At 36.0% G+C, this 18788-nt stretch overlaps 1 protein-coding gene across 4 annotated transcripts in view; it reads right to left on the bottom strand.

The window, feature by feature from the left end:
• The window catches only part of LOC120415125 (MOB kinase activator-like 2), a 262174-nt gene that overhangs the window by 56993 nt on the left and 186393 nt on the right, over positions 1-18788 (bottom strand). Inside the window, exon 1 of one of the 4 annotated variants that reach the window (XM_039576551.2) lies at positions 4393-4551. The exons of the other annotated variants lie outside the window; for them this stretch is intronic. The gene's annotated coding sequence lies outside the window, so the exon portion shown is untranslated. Of the gene's footprint in view, positions 1-4392; positions 4552-18788 lie in introns of those variants that run through there. 4 annotated transcript variants of the gene reach the window in all.

Raw genomic sequence — 18788 nt, 5'->3', positions numbered from 1 at the left:
AGTACCCGGGTCCGCTCTCCCGAATCTGACACCGAATTGAATATTTAACAACCGTTTTATTGCCGCATTATTATTCGAGTCAGGCCAGTCTACATACGGCAATAATGGTTCTGGGGGTTCCCCCCCTCTAGTCTTCCCAAGGGGGGTCGCCCTCGGTCAGGCCCCGCGAGACCTGTACTGTTTGTGGCGTTGCAGCAGAAGCCAGCTGGCTCGAGTCGATACTGGCGCAACGTGGGGAAGAGCTCACGATAGTGTGACCACAATTTTGGAAGACACTGTAACTACTTAGAACAGTATCGAGTTGTGATCTTCAAGAAATTTTTCCTGCAAACCGCGACTTCTAACTAATAGATGGCGTTGAACTTTGACTTGAAGTGAGGTCACCCTAGCGCATCGTGTTCGGAAATTCACCGGGGGATTTTGTTTTTAGTTGCTGCTGTGGTGGGGACACTATTAGTCACTGTTCCAAGTTCCGAAACCACACGCAAGCAAACACTAACTCCCAGCGGCAGCGGCAGATGGCGCTAGCAGCAAAATATGCGGTTTTAGCGTCTTGGGCATCGTGTTTTTCGGAATAACCACCAGGTCTGAATGAAAAATGTGGAGCACATTTTCCGAAAGGGGCAAAAAGGAGCACAACATGACCAAACAAAATGAAGGGGGAAACGCTTTCGTTCTGGGTGCAGCAAAAGGGCCACCCCAAAAGCGCAAGGTCGTCCAAGTTTTGGTGTTAGTTTGGGGCTCACTGCTGGGTTTTATATCTGCAGAGTGGACGCAGACGCAGGGGTGACCAAAGTTTAGTTCAAATGATTTTTTAATTTTGAATCAAATCAATATTCGAATCAATAAACCAATCCACAACAAAAAACATGTTGTTGATGATTTTATTAGGAGATCTTTAACCCTATGGATCATTCGCTTCCGTAACAAGAAACAAATAACATTGGTTTCTTGAAGGTTAAAATTGAGTATTCTCACAATTCTTTTTAAATATTTTTCATATCTGATTTTTTTGAGTAAAACATTCTTTTATATCACCTTCTTCCCTAATAGTCTATTTTCTTCACCTTTTTTATGTACTTATGCTTTTTTTATTTACACATCTGTACACTGTTGTCAATTTATATCATAATTATCGTTTATTCTCTGCTCTACAACAGCATTGTTACACTCAAAAAATAACTCTAAAAAGTAACCAATTCAAAAAGTAGAATAGTTTTTTTTTCATTCCTTTCAAAAACAATTATGCAAAATCTTTCACAAAATGCCTAATATGTTATGACAGTTATGTCACAAATGAGCTAAATATTAAAAAAGATATTTAAATATTTTTTTCCCTAAAAATTTGCGTCTTTTTTCGATCTGTGGTCTCAAAATTAAAAAAATAGAATTGAAAGTTTTTATTGGATTAAAAATGCATGAAAAAACGTTTAAACAAGTATTACAATATTTTACGATCGATTTAACATGTTTCTTCATTAAAAAAATAATGGTAGCTGATTCCTCAGATTTTTTAAAAACAAAAACAGACTCCAGGAAACAAAATGAAATTTACACAAACCGAATATTTGTAATCGTTTGAAAAGACCATAAATGCAAATTTTCAGTCACATAGAAATGTATTTTTTTTTTTTAAAAAGAGATATGAATTTTGGAACATTTTTTTTCAAAAATACTTAAAAATTACTCTAAAAAACGTTTTAAAGGAAAAATGAATTTGCTTTTAAAAAATTACTTTATAACAGCCCTTTTGAAATGTTATTTTTGATTTAAAAAAATATTTGGATGATTGTAAAATTTCGATTTATTTTTTAACATTTAGATCCGACTAACAGTTGCCAAGATATCGTCAGATAAAAATCAGGCAGACCTTTTGAAAAATCTAAATTTTCTTTAATCTATCTCAGTTTTCGATGTCTAAAAAGAAAATTGATAATTGTATGTTTTATCGAAAAAATAGGTACTTTTCAAAGTTGATTTGGCTTATATTTTTTTTTTGAATTTCGTTTACCGTTTGTTACATATTTTAGAAAAGTAATGATTTTTAAATAAATCACATTTTTGTAAATCACAATAAAAAAAAATAGGTAATATTACATCTGTTAAGGGGTTCATCTTTCGTCAGAAAAAAAACGTGTAATTTTACCTTTGAAAATGTGTAATTTTACCACTTATCTGGAGTAATATTACTTTTTCAGTCTAAATTTAGGTAAAATAACATCATAAAAGAGGTAATATTCAATTTTCCAAAATTACAACTTAAAAAATTCACACCATTTTTTACTATGTAAAATGGTACTTCCTTGTGGCTTAAAATATGCCATAAAAGTTATTTTTTTGCTGAGTGTAACAATTTTTTCATGAATTGACACCAAATCGATAAAAAAAAATCCCTCTCATAGCTTCAGCCAAATCAGCAAATGTTAAAAATTGATATGTTTTAAAATCGGCCAATTTCACAAAATCTGCTGATTTTATAAAAGATTGCTCTAATGTTGAAAAATAAGGCTGGTACAAATATTTTTAAAAGTTTTTGTCACCCCCCCCCCCCCCCCCTTCAAAATTGGCCCGAAAAATCGGGGGGCAAAAAAATATTTTTACAATAAACTTCAAAATTTCAATGAAAATTCAAGTGCAACAAGCTGAAATCAAATTAAAATACATTCTCCTGTGTTTAATAGTAATTTATGCAACAAGTTGCAAAAAGAGGATTTTTTCAGCACGAGTCGTACATTTATCCAACGAGGTTCACCGAGTTGGATAAATACGAAGAGTGCTGAAAATATCAAGTTTTGCAACGAGTTCCATACAACATTTTTTGCAATTCCAAGAAACACACAGTGAGTGAAATTTTATGTCAAATTTTCATGTATTTTGTCAATAAATCGTTTAAATCAAAAAAATGTTGAAAAGTGTTACTTTTCGAAACAAGTGCTGAAAAGTGTTGCTATTCGATTTTGTTATTTTTGGTACAGAAAAGTAGGCTATTTCGTCGTTCAAGAATGACAGGAAAAGTAAGTAGTTTCACGACGGAATTGCAAAAAATCATTTTTAGCATGTTTGGGTTTATTACAAAATCATAAGATTTTTTGAAAATTTTCGATGCAAAATCTTTTTTTTCGATACAATTTTTGTTTTTGTCAGATCTTAGATTTTTTGAAAACTAATGATTGCAAATCAACTGAACTAGTCTAAAATGCATTTTAAAACACTTGTTTCATTTAAATGTAAAGACTATGGCTTGTTATTTAAATTTTTATATTTTTTATTTTTTTGCCCCCCCTCCCTTGAACTCGGCCAGGGCCGAGGGACAAAAACTTTTTTAAATATTTGCATCGGTCTAACTTAAAATATCTAAAATTCATAATAGTTTTTTTTTCTAAAATTTTACATCTAGTGGTCACAAAACAAATAAGAAGCTTGAAACATTTAATCAAAAGTCAATAAATAAAGTTTTCAAGTGTATTCTACATAGTTTTTCCATAGATATTTCTATTTAACAACATATTCTATTGTCTCGTGATTTTCTGATGTAGGTATGGAGACAAAATAAAATGTGTTGGCCTAATGATTATATTCTTTTTTTTTTGAATAAGCTTATAAAAGTATTTTTTGTGTAAGCTGTGTTTATATTCTGTAGTTAAATATAAATTCATTTAAAAATCAATATTGTTATCACCAAGAATGCGTAACATCTTCATAGCATGTTCTACTTTCCACGTGTCATGTAACATTTAGCCACCCAAAAGATCAGCCTTGAATTTGTGATAGCAACATTTCACACAATAAAAGTCACATATTTAAAAGGCTTTAATCATCGCTACGTGACTAAACGTAAAAATAATCACATTTCGCAACATTGCTGTAAACGTAACAAAAGGCCCGAAAAGGTCCCATAAAATCCTTCTTTTCACGCATGATTTCTTCCGGTGCACAAACGGCACTTTTTCCCCCGGAACCCAACCCAATTTTTAATACACCTACAATGTAATGACTCAGCGCGTCAGGGTATCCCTTAGCGTTATACCCAGCCTGGATTACATCGCTGGATTATTTCGCAAAAAAAAAATCAACAACACCTAATCCTAACCCGTCATCCACCGCGTTTACACCGCGAATTCACCGTGTTTTTTGTTGCTCTCTCTCTCTCGCTGAGTGTATTATTTTCATTTTCGACGACCGTCCAAATTCGCTTTCACGCGTCAATTCACTTTCACGCATGATTTACACTTTCGCCAGGCGCGGACTTTGATGCCGGGTCCCCGGATCCGGGTTCAGGTTGGGTGTTTATGATTCACTGCCAAATTTGAGGTAATGGTCGCGCGTGGGGGACTCTAGCGGTGACCTCCGACCTTTCGAGGAAGTTGACACAATCCATGTTTTTAGACAAACCTTAAAAATTGACTTTAGAAAACCTTTCGGAACTTCTGGAACCTCACGGACATTGCGGCGTTAAACCGGCGTCAGGTCCAGAACTTGACCTTTAGAATTAACAACAAAACTCGCGCGAGATTTTGGCCGCGGTCCAGCGCGCGTGAACTCGTGTGTTCGACTACTGGCGCGTTGGCCGTGCTCAATTACCGTTAATACAAAACAGCCCCAACGACGACGGCGAGGACCATTCACAATACGGTTCTCCTCTCCCGAGACCCAAGTGTCTCTCAGTACTAAAGTGTCTGAACTGCGACTAGTGGTCAAGCCGTTTGCTCTCTTCTCACTAGTAGCTGGAGGGAACGGCGAAACTTCCTTGAGTCTCTCGGCATCCTTGTGGCGGTAGATTGCTAGGGGAGGTTGGAGGCCATCGATTGGATTAAAATCGTTTTTTTTCTAGACGCTGAATTTGTTAAACTTATTTGCTTTCTTTAAACATAAAATAAGAGATTTTTTTGAAAATGCAATGAAACTTTTTTTTTTAAGAATTTTCAAACTAAATTTTCTCTACACAACTGTTATATTCAATATTTTTTAAAAATCCTGGGATATAAAAAAAATCACTGTTTTAATTTGACAAAAAAATATAAAAATAGTTGAGCTTTAGTCCCAGTTCAATTAAACGTACAGTTAAATTTACAATAAATTTAAACTCAATAAAATTAAATAATGTTTTATTAAATGCGATAAAAAGAGAAGTAGGTACACTATGAAAACTGGTAATATTACATCTGGAAAAGGGTACATCTTTTATGTCAGAAAAAAAAAAAATGGAATTTTTCCTCTGAAAATGTGTAATTTTATCACTTTTGTAGGATAATGTCACTTTTTCAGTCTAAATTGGCACAAAATTACATCTTAAAAGAGATAATATTCAACTTTCCAAAATTACACCTTCCAGATTGACATATTTTTTTTACCATGCATGTTTATATTAAATAAACCCAACTATTTGTTTGAAAATACATTTCGAAATCATAACAAGATTTACGCATCAAAATATATCCCTCCAGAAGAAATCATCAGAATGCTGGATATTTTCAAAACCTGTTAATTTTTTCAGCTCTGATATAAACATGTTTAAAATTATTTTTGCAATTCCGTCGTGAAACTACTAACTTTTCCTGTCATTCTTGAACGACGAAATAGCCTACTTTTCTGTACCAAAAATAACAGAATCGAATAGCAACACTTTTCGTAATAAATGCTGAAAAGTTCTACTTTTCAGCACTCAAATGGGTGCTGAAAAGTTGAACTTTTCAGCACTTGTTTCGAAAAGTAACACTTTCCAAATTTTTTTTGATTTAAACGATTTATTGACAAAATACATGAAAATTTGACTTAAAATTTCACTCAATGGGTGTTTTTCGGATTTGCAAAAAATGTTGTATGGAACTCGTTGCAAAAACTTGATTTTTTCAGCACTCTTCGTATTTATCCAACTCGGTGAATCTCGTTGGATAAATGTACGACTCGTGCTGAAAAAATCCTCTTTTTGCAACTTGTTGCATAAACTACTATTTTGATATCAAAATATTTTTGAACTTAATGTTTTTTTCTTTGCTTTGGTGTAAGTAGTTTTAAATTTAGTATTTATTATTGTTTCCTCTAAGACTCGATTTCCCTCTATAATTCGACAAAAATCCTTATCAAAAAGGTTTGATGATTTTGCTTGTTTTGTGTGATTTTGCCAGTGATTTAAAAAAAGTTTATTTTTGTAGGTGTAGGTTTTGTCATTCAAAGTAAATAAAATCCCCTAATTTTCATTGAAAATGAATATGCAGTAATGTTTGCTTCCCAGACTTTTTTTTGACACACTTTGATGTAACTTTATAGCTAACGATAAATGTGACAAACACTTTAAAAAATCGAAAGGGTTACTGGAAATTTATGAACAATAGGCAAAAATAATATTGAAGCTTGTAGAATGATCTTAAAATTACAAAAGCAAACTAATCAGAAACATCACAAGATAAATGCATGTAAAAATACAAAAAAAAAATTAAAAACATAAAACAAGAGGAGTAAAGATATTTTAATACTAAAGTTGCTCAAAATGACCTCCTTACATGAGAATAATAAAGTGTCGAAAAAATATTAAAGCAGAGAAGTAATGGTCCCAATTTTGGTAAAATCCAGCTAAATTGCCTTAATATGGACATTTAAATATACTTAGTGAAATTTTTGAAGATCATTTTAAAATAATTAATTCATTTTCATTACAAATTAAATAAATTAATAATAAAATAATCTAAAAATCGGTAGAAGTTTAAAAATACTTTTTGACAGGCTTCTTCAAGCACAAATTTAATAAAAACCTTAGGTTAGGTAAACTTTGGCTCCCTTTATTTTTTTTTGAATGTTGAACTTTATTTGAATCTTAAAAATAAAAATGAACAAAAACAAAAGCATTCTTAAAACACAAAATGTTACTAGGGATTGTCTTCCTGGTCATTCTCAAAATGTTACGTTTGAAAAAAGTCAAGAATGCGTCAAAACCAAACTAAATTTTGTTGATTATTTTTAATTTCCGAAATATTCAAAGAGTTTAAAGAAAATTTAGGCTTTTTTCAATATTTTTGTTTTTTTCTGTTGGTTTAGTTATTATCCATTTGTGAGTTTTATTTAAAACTTAAAAATATATAAAAACATATTTTTTGTTTATCTTGTCTCAAAATGATGCTATTGAAAACAAGTTAACCCCAACTCTCCCTATCATTAAACGAACACTTTGCATACAATTTGTAGCTCCACGACAGGCCTCTCAACTTTTTCGCTATTATTATTGCTACAGCAACTCGGCGCGGTTTCGCTGTCAACTTTAGTTCCGTGGTCTCAGATTCTCTCCCTCTCTCTCTCTCGCTCACTAATTCTCTCACGTGATTGAATAAAAGCAAGAGAAGGAACAGCAGCAGCAACTTCAAAGCGTTTCACGTTTTCGCGAATCAAAAGTTAATCACTCACGAGCAGTGGGTGTGTGTGTGCGTGCGTTGTTTTGCTTAACTTTTTGACAGCCCGTGCGCGTTCTTTGTGTCTCGCATGTTTACTGTTAGTTACTGTCGTTGATTAGCAGCCCTGCCCTCCGTTGTTGATTAGTGGTGCGAGTGTATACTTTCAGGGTTGCGCGTACCGATTGTTGTTGCTGATGTTTTGATTTAATTGTGCGCACATTTTAAATTCAAATGCAACTAAATAGAGAAAGAAAACTTGTTTTGATTATCACAGTATGCGGCGGGAAAGGAAGTCGCCACCCTTTTTGTGATAAACAATAACAAAGAGATTAACAAGTGAGAAAGGCCTAACGCTTTTTATAAAAGTTAAGTCTAATGCTTCGTTATAAAATTACGATCAATTTGTTTATTGTTCTGCATCATACAGTTGAGGGTTTCCCGATCAACGACTGTGACACACGCCATTAGAGATTGGTGGCGCATTTCGTAAACTCTGTCGAGTTAGAAATAAAAAACGAGTGCGCGCAGTAGAAAGTTTTGAAGCAATCGATTAATCACGATTCGAGTATTATTGATTGCGATTGCGGTGATCGTAACAGTTTCCCAACTGGTTTTGTCAAAGCGCACTGGGAAAAAGCATGGGCACGATTTTTTGTCTTTAGCTGCTTTCGGGTCCAATTATGGTAAATTGAAGTAAATTAACTCTTTGCTGGGTCCTAAATGAGCAATTGTATGGATTTTCACAATTTTAAAATTTGTATTTTTTTATGGGTTAAACTTCGTCCATAAGGCTTTCTAAAAAAACTGTGACAAAAAATAATATTTATACCTTTTTTCAATATATTAAGTTGTTTAGTTTTTTTTGTTAAATTATTTTATATTCATAATTAAAAACAAGTGCAGTTTAACAAACCGTTCCTGTGAGAATGTCTGGATATTTAGTGAAACTTACCTGAAAGAAAAAGAAAAAAAATGGTAAAATTAGTAATCTTCAACATTCATAGAGCAGTTTTTTTAAAAGGTCCTATAAACATATAAAACACAATAGTTTATAGGACTTTTTCAAAAAAAAAATAAGATTTGATTATTTTACACAGAAAAAAAAATCATGGTAATATTACATCTGGGAAGGGGTACATCTTTTATGGCAGAAAAAAATGTGTAATTTTACCTCTGAAAATATGTAATTTTACCACTATTCTGGTGTAATGTCGCTTTTTCAGTCTAAATTCAGGTAACATCACATCATTAAAGAGGTAATATTAAACCTACCAACATTACACCTTCCAAGTTTAAACATTTTTTACTGTATAGATAAAATGTTTTTTGTTTCAATTTTGCTACCCGGCAGATCATGTTGAAACATGTTCGCATGTAACAACCCTAACCTAACGTAATCGTGTTCGCTAATTTTTGTCACGAACATCATCGTCGTTTGTTTATTCACGCCCGGCTGGGCATCGGATCGATGGGCTACTTTTTTGATGGGCTTGCAAATCGTTGTGAAACTTGACAGTCACGGCACTACATTGACACCATTTTTCAGGCAAATTTTCAACCTCCACAGACCTGTTAGAATTGTTCAATATTTATCAGTTCTGAAGTTTGAACTGTTTAGCCTAAACAAACAGCACATTAAAGCATAAATATTTATAGCTTTTGTATCAGGGGCATTGCTAATTTTGAACGCAAATATAAGGCACGAACCGATTATAATTTGTTTGATTAATCAATGTGGTGTCGACTGAAACAAGCTTCGACAAAGAACATCGTCTGCTCACGGAAAATTGTTCAACGCAAGTTGGATCAAACAAAGCGATTGGGAGTCATTCGCAAATAACGTAAACATTTAAAAAGTTTAGTTTCGGAAAGTATAGAAATACACAAAAAAATATGTAAATTTACAATTTTTGTATGTAAAAATACTAAGATTTTTACTTCGTTAAATGTCAAGCCTAAATCCAAGATTATACTTGGTTGAAGCAAAACATACGTAATTTATGAAAGGTCCTTCAACGGTTTGTTTACTTTCCGCACTCCAACATCCGATTTGAGGTTATGTAAACCATCATCATCGACCGATGGATTGACATCATCGCGAATGGGCCCGTCAAAATTACTTCATCGTCGACCGAACAAGATGTGTGCAACTGCTGATGTGATCATCAAGAGCTTCTGTCTATTCCGAAAATCTAAGATTGGTTCCACGCGAGATTTCTGGCCGCCAAAGCCAGCTTATAACCTGGTTGACCTTGCCCTTCTTCGGGGAGCTTTCTTAGTCTGGCTACTTTTTTGTACTGAAAGTTTTTCAGTCGTTTGTGTTTTTTTTTTGTCGAAATCAAACCGGTCGATGACATTCATCCAAACACCGAGAGAGGTGAGACGTGACTTGAGTGCCGCCAAAAGTCGTCGTTGAAAAAGTTCACCTCTGAGTCATGGCGGTTCACGCGGGTTATTTAAATTTCACTTATTTAAACAGGCAGCACTTGTCGAGTCATTAGCACTTCTTTGCGAACGTTGAAAAGGGGCCGACCGGACCAACCGGGGCATCGTTGGTTGACAAGTGGAGATGTCAATCGGACAAGTGTCATTCAGGAGGGGAACTGTGCCGTGGTGAAGGGTTTGTGTGGGACGAGACCGGGCTTTTGTGACGTCAATTGGTATGGTTTTTGGATTTTTGGGAGAAAATGAGCGTAAGTTTATTTGAAATTCATAAATTGAATAGCTGAACGATTGAAATAAACTGATTCACTTTCAATTTCAAAAAATCTCAGTTTCAAGATTTTCAAGTTGAATTTAAGCCGTCGTTAAATATTCTGCAATTTTTAGCAGACGGCCAATAATTTTAAACAATGTACAAATAATCCAATCTACTGGTGCTAAGGTAAACAACAAAAAATCATGAAAATATCGTTTACTCTTTGATATTCTTTTGAAAGTTCGAAAGAGATTTTCGCCATTGACTCACTTTCTTCGACAAGAAAGTTTTGTTATTTTGTTTAGAATGTAATTGCTGCTATGCACTCAATATCAAGATTTTTTTTTTTGAATTTTGAATTTAAACAAATATAATTCAATTGATTGATTTATTGATTCACTCATGTAAATCCGGTTACCGTGACTGCCAACTATCATTCTGCTGATTTCTTCGAATATACTTACCCACGAAAGCCATTCCACTACCCGTTCATGGCTGAGTAAATAGTTTGCGATTATTATTTTTGGCAAAGTGCACCCCGCGAATCAACGCTCCGATGAGATCACGCCCAAGAAATAATAAACTCACTGGACATTGACATCGCAGATTGCTTCGAAAAGACAAATGTTTATTTAAGCTCGCGAGATTGGCGATAAATGTCCAACAAAGCGATTGAAAACTACCGAAATAGGTCAACCCACTGCTGGAGGCACCACTCGCTAAACGTCAGAATGATTGATCGTCCGGAGTTGAAGCCACACTAAACGCAACCACCACCGATGACCGTCGTTAATTTGATGCCGTGATTTACATTTTTAATTTAGAAACCTTTGCTGGGGCACATGCATCACCTATCCGGCGAACGGCAACCTACCACACGTGAGGACGTGCCCCTAAAACGAGGAAAATTTCCATTTTCCACCGCACATATGCAAATTTCGCTGCTTTGGGTAAGGGTATATTTGTAGATTTTATCAACCGCTTTATTTGCCAGCAAACATCGTTGAGCTGTTTGAAGTGATTAGTTTACAATGATTTCTCAGAAAATGTGTGAGTTTACATATTTTTCTGTGTAATTGTACTTTTTTTTTACATATATTTGGTTAAAATTACAGTAAATATGAAGTAATTTTACATCGTCCACATTTACGCATGTAAAAGGTCCTGGTTTGAAAATGTTTATCCTCTTTTTTCAGATTACACTCTGAAATATGTAGTCTATCTGTTTGGGAAATTTACATGGATAAAAAAAACATGGTCATATTACATCTGGAAAAGAGTAAACTCCAGCTTTGTTATGTAAGAATTTACATATTTCTACATCTAAAAATGTGTAAATTTACCATTCATTTGTGGTAATGCCACTTATTCAGTCAAATTTGAGTTAATATTACATCATGAAAAAGGTAATATTAAACCTTCCATTCTACACCTTCCAAATTTACACAACTAATTGCTGTGTAGACGTTTTTTTCCTTTATTTCCACTAGGAATTCCCGGGACAAAAATCCCGGGATTTTTCCAAAACCGGGAATTCCCGGAACAAAAATCCCGGGATTTTTCCAAAACCGGGAATTCCCGAAACAAAAATCCCGGGATTTTTCCAAAACCTGGAATTCCCGGAACAAAAATCCCGGGATTTTTCCAAAACCGGGAATTTCCGAATCCCTGAACTTTTTATATTTTGTCCCAGGATTTTCCGAAATTGAAAACAAATCAAAATTTGGTCTAGAAATTCAGATTTGGCTGTGGCAATAACAGTTGAAAACATAGTAATCATTAAGAATTTTAAAGTATTAAAATTTGTTTTCGGCATATATCTGTATTGATTTGGCTTGTAAGAGAAAATTGTTCAAATTTTAATTTACAAGTCCACAAAATGCTTTGCGCCTAAAATATTTTCTATGAAATTTTATTTATTTTAAAAAAAGACTTTTTAATTTTGACTTAGTGTTATATTCACTTATGTTTATGACTTTAAACTTGAAAAAAATATAACATTAAAAAAATAATTCAATTTTTCACCTAAAACCGGAATCTGGAGCAAATCATGATAAAAGTAGCAAGTTTGGACAGCTGTCCAAGATAATTATTTTTGCATCATGTTCTGATTGTTTTGTTAAAACAATGCAATTACATAGTACATCGATTTCCAAACGTATTGCTCTAAAATCTCCTGTACCTATTTAGACTGCAGTCCCGTTTATCTTTAGTTGGCGGTAGTGAGTTTTAATAATATTGTCAAAACCATCCTGACTTTCAAAAATCGAATTTTCGCTCCGTTTTTGGAAAATCTGTGTATATCTGTGTCAGATTTAAAAAGTCTGTGTTTGTCTGTGCATCACAAAATGTCTGGACACAACTTCAAAAGTCTGTGAAACACAGACAAATCTGTGTACCTGGCATCCCTGATCGACCGGGCTGGCGCTAGCCCTTACTGTGGCTGCTGCACAGCAAAAAATCCGATGGTAAAATCGCATGCAAAAGCATGCACATCACCTTCGTCAAAAAAGACACTTAATATTACACGATGCATGTATAATTTTTGTAAACACAAAAAAAAAGTTGCAATCGACGGGACTCAAACCCAGCACCTACAGTAAGGACTGGCGCCTGAGCCCGCTCGGCCATCAGACCGATGAAGAATGGAGAGGATAAACGTATATGTGAGTTTGACATTTCGGTCAAGTAGGTTTCCCATCTGATGGGCTAAATATTTTTGAGTGTAATATGACACAGAATTTCATAAAATAATGCAAAATTTATTTTACACCCAGACCTTTTACACGCAGCTGGATTACTACTTTATTTGCTGTGTAGGTATGAATCCCATCGGTTGTACCTTTTTTTTTTTGTTTGTATAGAAAATGAACATGCAGTGTGTACTATTAAGTGACTTTTCTAGAGGTGGGCAAAACCGCTCTTTTTTAGGAGCCGCTCATTTTCGTTCGCTCTTTAAAAAAAACCGCTCTTTTGAACGGCTCTTTCGATCTTTTTTTCAAAATTTGAATGAATAGGGGGTTTTCAAGAATCTTGTGATTTTATAAGTTATTTCACATAGGACTTTTATAAATTTGGCCATACCAAATATTTTTGAAGTTTATGTCCCTCATCTCTGGCCAAAGTCACAAAAAAATAAAAGCAAGACATTTTAATGAAAAAAGAGTTTGAAAATGCATTTTACACATCCCCAGTTGTTTTGCAATCATCAGTTTTTAAAATATCGAAGTATTGATGAACTTTTTTTAAACCGAAAAAAAACTTTTGCAACGGAATTTCACCAAAAATCAAAATGTTTTTGATCGATCCCAATATGCTTTTTAATTGTTTTCAGTGGATAAGACTTCTATTTTCATTCAAATTTGAAAGTTTTTTACTTTAATGAACAATCATTTGCACACTGAAAAGTTTATTTCATTTTGTTTAGAAAATCGTTTACCTTTGAGATTAATTTTAATAAGCATTGCAATTTTTGAAATTGCAATTTCAATTCCCAAAAACAAATTTAATACTACATTTTTTGGAAATTCAATAAATTATATTTATAACAAAAAATATGCCATATTGAAACAGTTCTTTCTAAAGAGCGGAGTTTAAAAAAGAACCGCGGTTCTTTTTTTGTGAGCCACGGTTCGTTCGCTCTTTTCAGTGAACCGGCTCTTTGAGCGGTTCGCTCTTTTTTTGCCCACCTCTAGACTTTTCTCACAAAGGTGATGTGCATTCTTTTGAAAGCGATTTTACCATCGCATTTGTATGCCGTGTACGTTACACGGTAAAAAATTGTGTAAAATTGGAAGGTGTAATTTTGGAAGGTTGAATATTACCTCTTTTATGATGTAATTTTACCTCAATTTAGACTGAATAAGTGACATTACATCAGAAAAGTGGTAAAATTACACATTTTCAGAGGTAAAATTACACTTTTTATTCTTAAAACTTTTCAGATGAAAAATTCAATATTTTCTTTACTTTGCATGATCATAATATTACAGGATATGGTCATGAAAGGTCCGAAAAAAATTACTTGGTTTAAAAATAGCCCCGTCACCCTTTATATGAGAGCAGTCTCAAAAAACAGCTCAGCTTCGGTTTGTTGCCGATATTTAATTATGACAGACCGTCTGCGGTCGGGGGACCACAAACCGAAATCGAAAGTCACCGATCTAGTTCTGTTGATAGGCCATTGCACAAAATAGACACCGTGTCCAGCTGAGCGTCCATGACTTGATCAAACGAGCTGTCAAGCGAAATCTGAGGTGTCCTTATCGCCAGATTTGACGATTCATTGTGATGGCGATATGGGCCACCAAATTGGGACCAAAATGGGAACACACGCCGGGCTTGTTGACATGGGTCCATTTCGTATATTGCACCACCACGTATAGCAGAGCTCTCTCCACAAAGAGGGTCGTGATTTGGAACATCGATTACTTATTCCGTGTGTGCAGATTAGTGGGACACAGCATTGTTTACAATTTGAGCTTTCCAATTGGGACGTGATCGGACGTTGTATTGTTTTGGGCGTTCGTGTATTGTTTGTTTTGATTAACTTTGTTGTCAGTCGGACAGACTGAATATCTAGAGTAGAGTAGAGTAGAGTAGAGTAGAGTAGAGTAGAGTAGAGTAGAGTAGAGTAGAGTAGAGTAGAGTAGAGTAGAGTAGAGTAGAGTAGAGTAGAGTAGAGTAGAGTAGAGTAGAGTAGAGTAGAGTAGAGTAGAGTAGAGTAGAGTAGAGTAGAGTAGAGTAGAGTAGAGTAGAGTAGAGTAGAGTAGAGTAGAGTAGAGTAGAGTAGAGTAGAGTAGAGTAGAGTAGAGTAGAGTAGAGTAGAGTAGAGTAGAGTAGAGTAGAGTAGAGTAGAGTAGAGTAGAGTAGAGTAGAGTAGAGTAGAGTAGAGTAGAGTAGAGTAGAGTAGAGTAGAGTAGAGTAGAGTAGAGTAGAGTAGAGTAGAGTAGAGTAGAGTAGAGTAGAGTAGAGTAGAGTAGAATAGCTCTCATTCGACTACTTTTTACTTCCATTCTGTGGGCGTTTCTCACTCAAATGGGAGCTGCGCTGTTTTCGATGCAAGAAAATGCTCTTGTCGTTTAGGTAACATGTCACATCTTTCGATAAACACTCTAACCTTTAGGCTAAAACAAGTACTAATTTGAGCTATTTACTCAACCCGTAACCAAGCAAGTAACCACCATCATCTCGCTGTGCAGAGTCTATCTTAATTAGGCTAATTACCACCGTAGACCATTAAATGCTGCAACGGCATTCCAACACTGAGTAGATTATTATAGCTATTACCACGTGCATGGCATATTATTAGTACTAATTTAATTAGTCACAGCAGCCCAACTAGAAGTCGATCAAAATTGGCATTCGAACCTACTTTTAAAAATATAATAATTTCCCAGCCCGACGACCTTCGCCGCGACGTTCCAAAATAACCAATTAATTAATCGTGCAAGCCCGAAGAAAGTGCAGCACCTTCGGTCGTCATCTCAAAAAATTTAGACAAACAAATTAATCATCGGTCGTTGCCGCTGATATTTGGCCGAGCCAAGAAGACGCTTTCTAAAATTATAGCGCACCACCGGTCGGAAGCGGCCAAAAATAGCCCCCAAAATAGCAGCAGCGAACCCTATTAGACGAGCTGATGTTGCCGGTAGTCTCGGCCAAATATGAAAGGTCAAGTTCAAGCATAGCTGCTGCTCTGAGATGTCCGGACGAGGCGGAACGGAACGGGGGCCTGATCCGATCCCAATGTCACCGCTTCCACGTTGGAGTGCTGCCCTTTCGCGGCTGGCAGTAAATTTAGACTAAGCGATTACTGACTTTTATGGTTTTTTTTTTGGCAGAAATTCGAGTCTCGACATTTATGGCCGCTAGCGCGAAATTGCCCTTAATTTGAATTCGAAAGATTGAGTCCTGGTAACGGCGGCTACACCACAATTATCATTCTGAATGTCAATCCAATTGAATGCGAGCCAAGAACGCGCGCTGCACTGATTGCTTTCTATAAAATCTCAATCATTCTCGGGTTGGTTTCTACTGGTTGATGTGCAGTTTCGATCCAATTCGATGCGCTTTTCAATCAGCTGATATTTGAATGTATCATTGATTCCACTTGAACTGCTATGTGAGCAGCAGACGCTCGGGAGTAAAATACTCTCGGTTTGTTTTTGACACCTCTCAATCCAAATCGATAGCGTTATGCTCAAGACCGCCAGCTTCTTATACTACAACTTCTTCGTTTTCGTTTTCGTTTTCGTTTTACGGAGCAAGGTGGGGGACGCGGCCTCAAGTCAGTCCAAGTCCGGTTTCTTGTGGAAAAAAGGGTAGTGGCCGAACTAGTATTGCATACCAAATGAACACCACCGGAAGATATAGGGGATCGGGAGGGGGGAGGTGAAAGAAAATTAGTGTTGATGTGAGTAGTAAGAACTTGGATGATTTGAGCAGTTACGGTAATCTAAGTTTAACACTGAATAAAGAAAATCTGAAATTGTGATTCAAAGTAAGAAGGCCCGGAATAAATTAAATTATTAGTTAATTAAATAAGAAAATGTAACTAATCGGAGATCTATACAAAAGAAACCTATGATGTATTCCAAATTTAAAGGAAATAAAAAATACTAGAGAAAAAAAGATGAAAACTAACTGCCGACCTGTCACGTCCGTCAATAGTCTTGTCGTACATTACAACTAGAAACAGATCTGCCAATGAAATGTTACACTTCGTTCAAATCAACTAATCATTTAAGTCCAATTATTCATCTACGGAAAACTATCTAACTTTAATCAACAACCTAAACTAAACTGTCTGAAAGTAAATTTAATCTCAAATCCCCGAATGTTTTATTATAACGCCAAATAAGGTAAAGGATCTGGTTTTTAAACCAGTCTTGCCGCTTCCAAAAACCAATAAACATAAATGAAAAGTTCATAAGTTGAACACTAGTAATTAAGACGACTATTTCATGCCTTTCATTTCATTAGGGCATAGAGCTTTGCAAACAAGAGTGCATCTCTATTATACCTTATGTAAACTGTCATTTGAGTGAAGGAGACACACTCCTGTTCACAAAACCCATGCGCCCTTTTGAAATGTTAGGCTCCATTTGATCGTCAAGGCTCCAGTAGACCCTCGATTCGCAACAATGGTCGATACAACCATAATCCGAAAACCGTTAGTTCAACAGATTAACGAATTTTGTCCGATATCATCGCACTATTGATTGACCGAGACTCTATGGAAATTTTGACATATCAAAATGCTACGTAATAATATTTTTTTTTTTAAATAAATTTCAAAATCTATTCTATCCTACAATGCCTAGAAGAGGCCTCTGTTTCTGTTGTGAGTAAGCGCTGGTTTCAGAGTTCATTTTTCAATTTAAAAGGGGTGGGAGACGACTAATTTGCTTCATGAACTCCTACTCGGCCTTGGGACCACCTCTTAAGACACTGATGGCTCCTAGCTAGGAATTAAACCTAGACACAGCGTCGAGGCCCGCTTCGCATGGCAAAAATGTTGGCTGGGGGGAAGTGATATTTTCACGAAATTTTATTTTAAAGCCAACATTGCTAACGGCGTCGAGGTCCTTACTCATGCCCAAGGAGCTTCTTATACTACAACTTCTTTCAACATTAATTGTTCGTTTTCGCTCAATATAGTCACCAGTAAAGTCCGCTCTACTCTCGGCGATCCCAGCTGTCAGATAATCCACCGCTGCTGGACGTCACTGCCGCGCCGCTGGAGATCCAATCTCTGCGCTGCACTAAGAGCTGCTGCATCAAGCGCCACCAAGACGACGTGTTAATTACATTCTGATTGATACACTGGGTCGACCCGTTGGACACTATCTCGATTTGTTTGTGTTTTTTTTTTCATGCCATGAGTTGCACGGGATTCCGACCTTTGGCAACTTCCCCAACTGTGCCGCTGCTACATGTTGTGATTTATGAGGAGAAAGAGAAACACTCCGGGGGCATTCCCAAGTTGAAGCTACCAGAGCTCATCTGTGGAATCGATAAAGCGACTGACCGCCATCAACAAACGATCCATTGTGCGATGATCGTCGCGCGCTTAGCGCCATGAATAGATTAACTGTGCGTTCAACGAAAGGGATCAATCTCCCCGCAGGGCAGCTAATTGCAATTGCAACCGTTTTCAGAAGCTCGGCGACTTCTTGTCGGGCGGCGGTGTCAATTAAGGGTGCACTTTGAGCGGATCGGCGACTTGAAACATTGTACGCCGAGCATAACCAGATAAGGGTCGCAAGTGGCGCCTTGTGGCGAGGGAGTTGAAGAAGCGACTGTGTCTTACTGATCCCGTGAACTAGTTTCGCCAGCGCGACGCGGAAGTTAATGTACCGTGGAGAGCGCGCCATAAGGTAAACGCATTGTGCATGGAGAGAGTGTACCGGGAGTGCGGTGTTGGGTCATTAAGTTGAAGGGATAATAAAGTTGGTTTGTAATTTTACGACTTTGAGCGGTAAAAGTAGGTCGCCGGCGATGACCTGATACACTTGCGTAAACCGTTACGCGTTGAGTTGCTTAGAATGTTAATCGTTACGGAGGTTCAGGAACCTGCAAAATGAACTTCAAATTTGTAGCTAAATCTGCGTGTCAAGTGCGCAAACTGATATAGTAAGCTTACGTCGAATTCGTTGTCACAATTTGCTTTCTGTTTCAACACGACTCGCTCATCGCAATCTTCT

Source organism: Culex pipiens, chromosome 2 (assembly GCF_016801865.2).
Source record: "Culex pipiens pallens isolate TS chromosome 2, TS_CPP_V2, whole genome shotgun sequence".
Lineage (NCBI taxonomy): Eukaryota > Metazoa > Arthropoda > Insecta > Diptera > Culicidae > Culex > Culex pipiens.
Note: the sequence above shows the minus strand (reverse complement) of the source record. Positions and strands in the feature narration are given on the sequence as shown.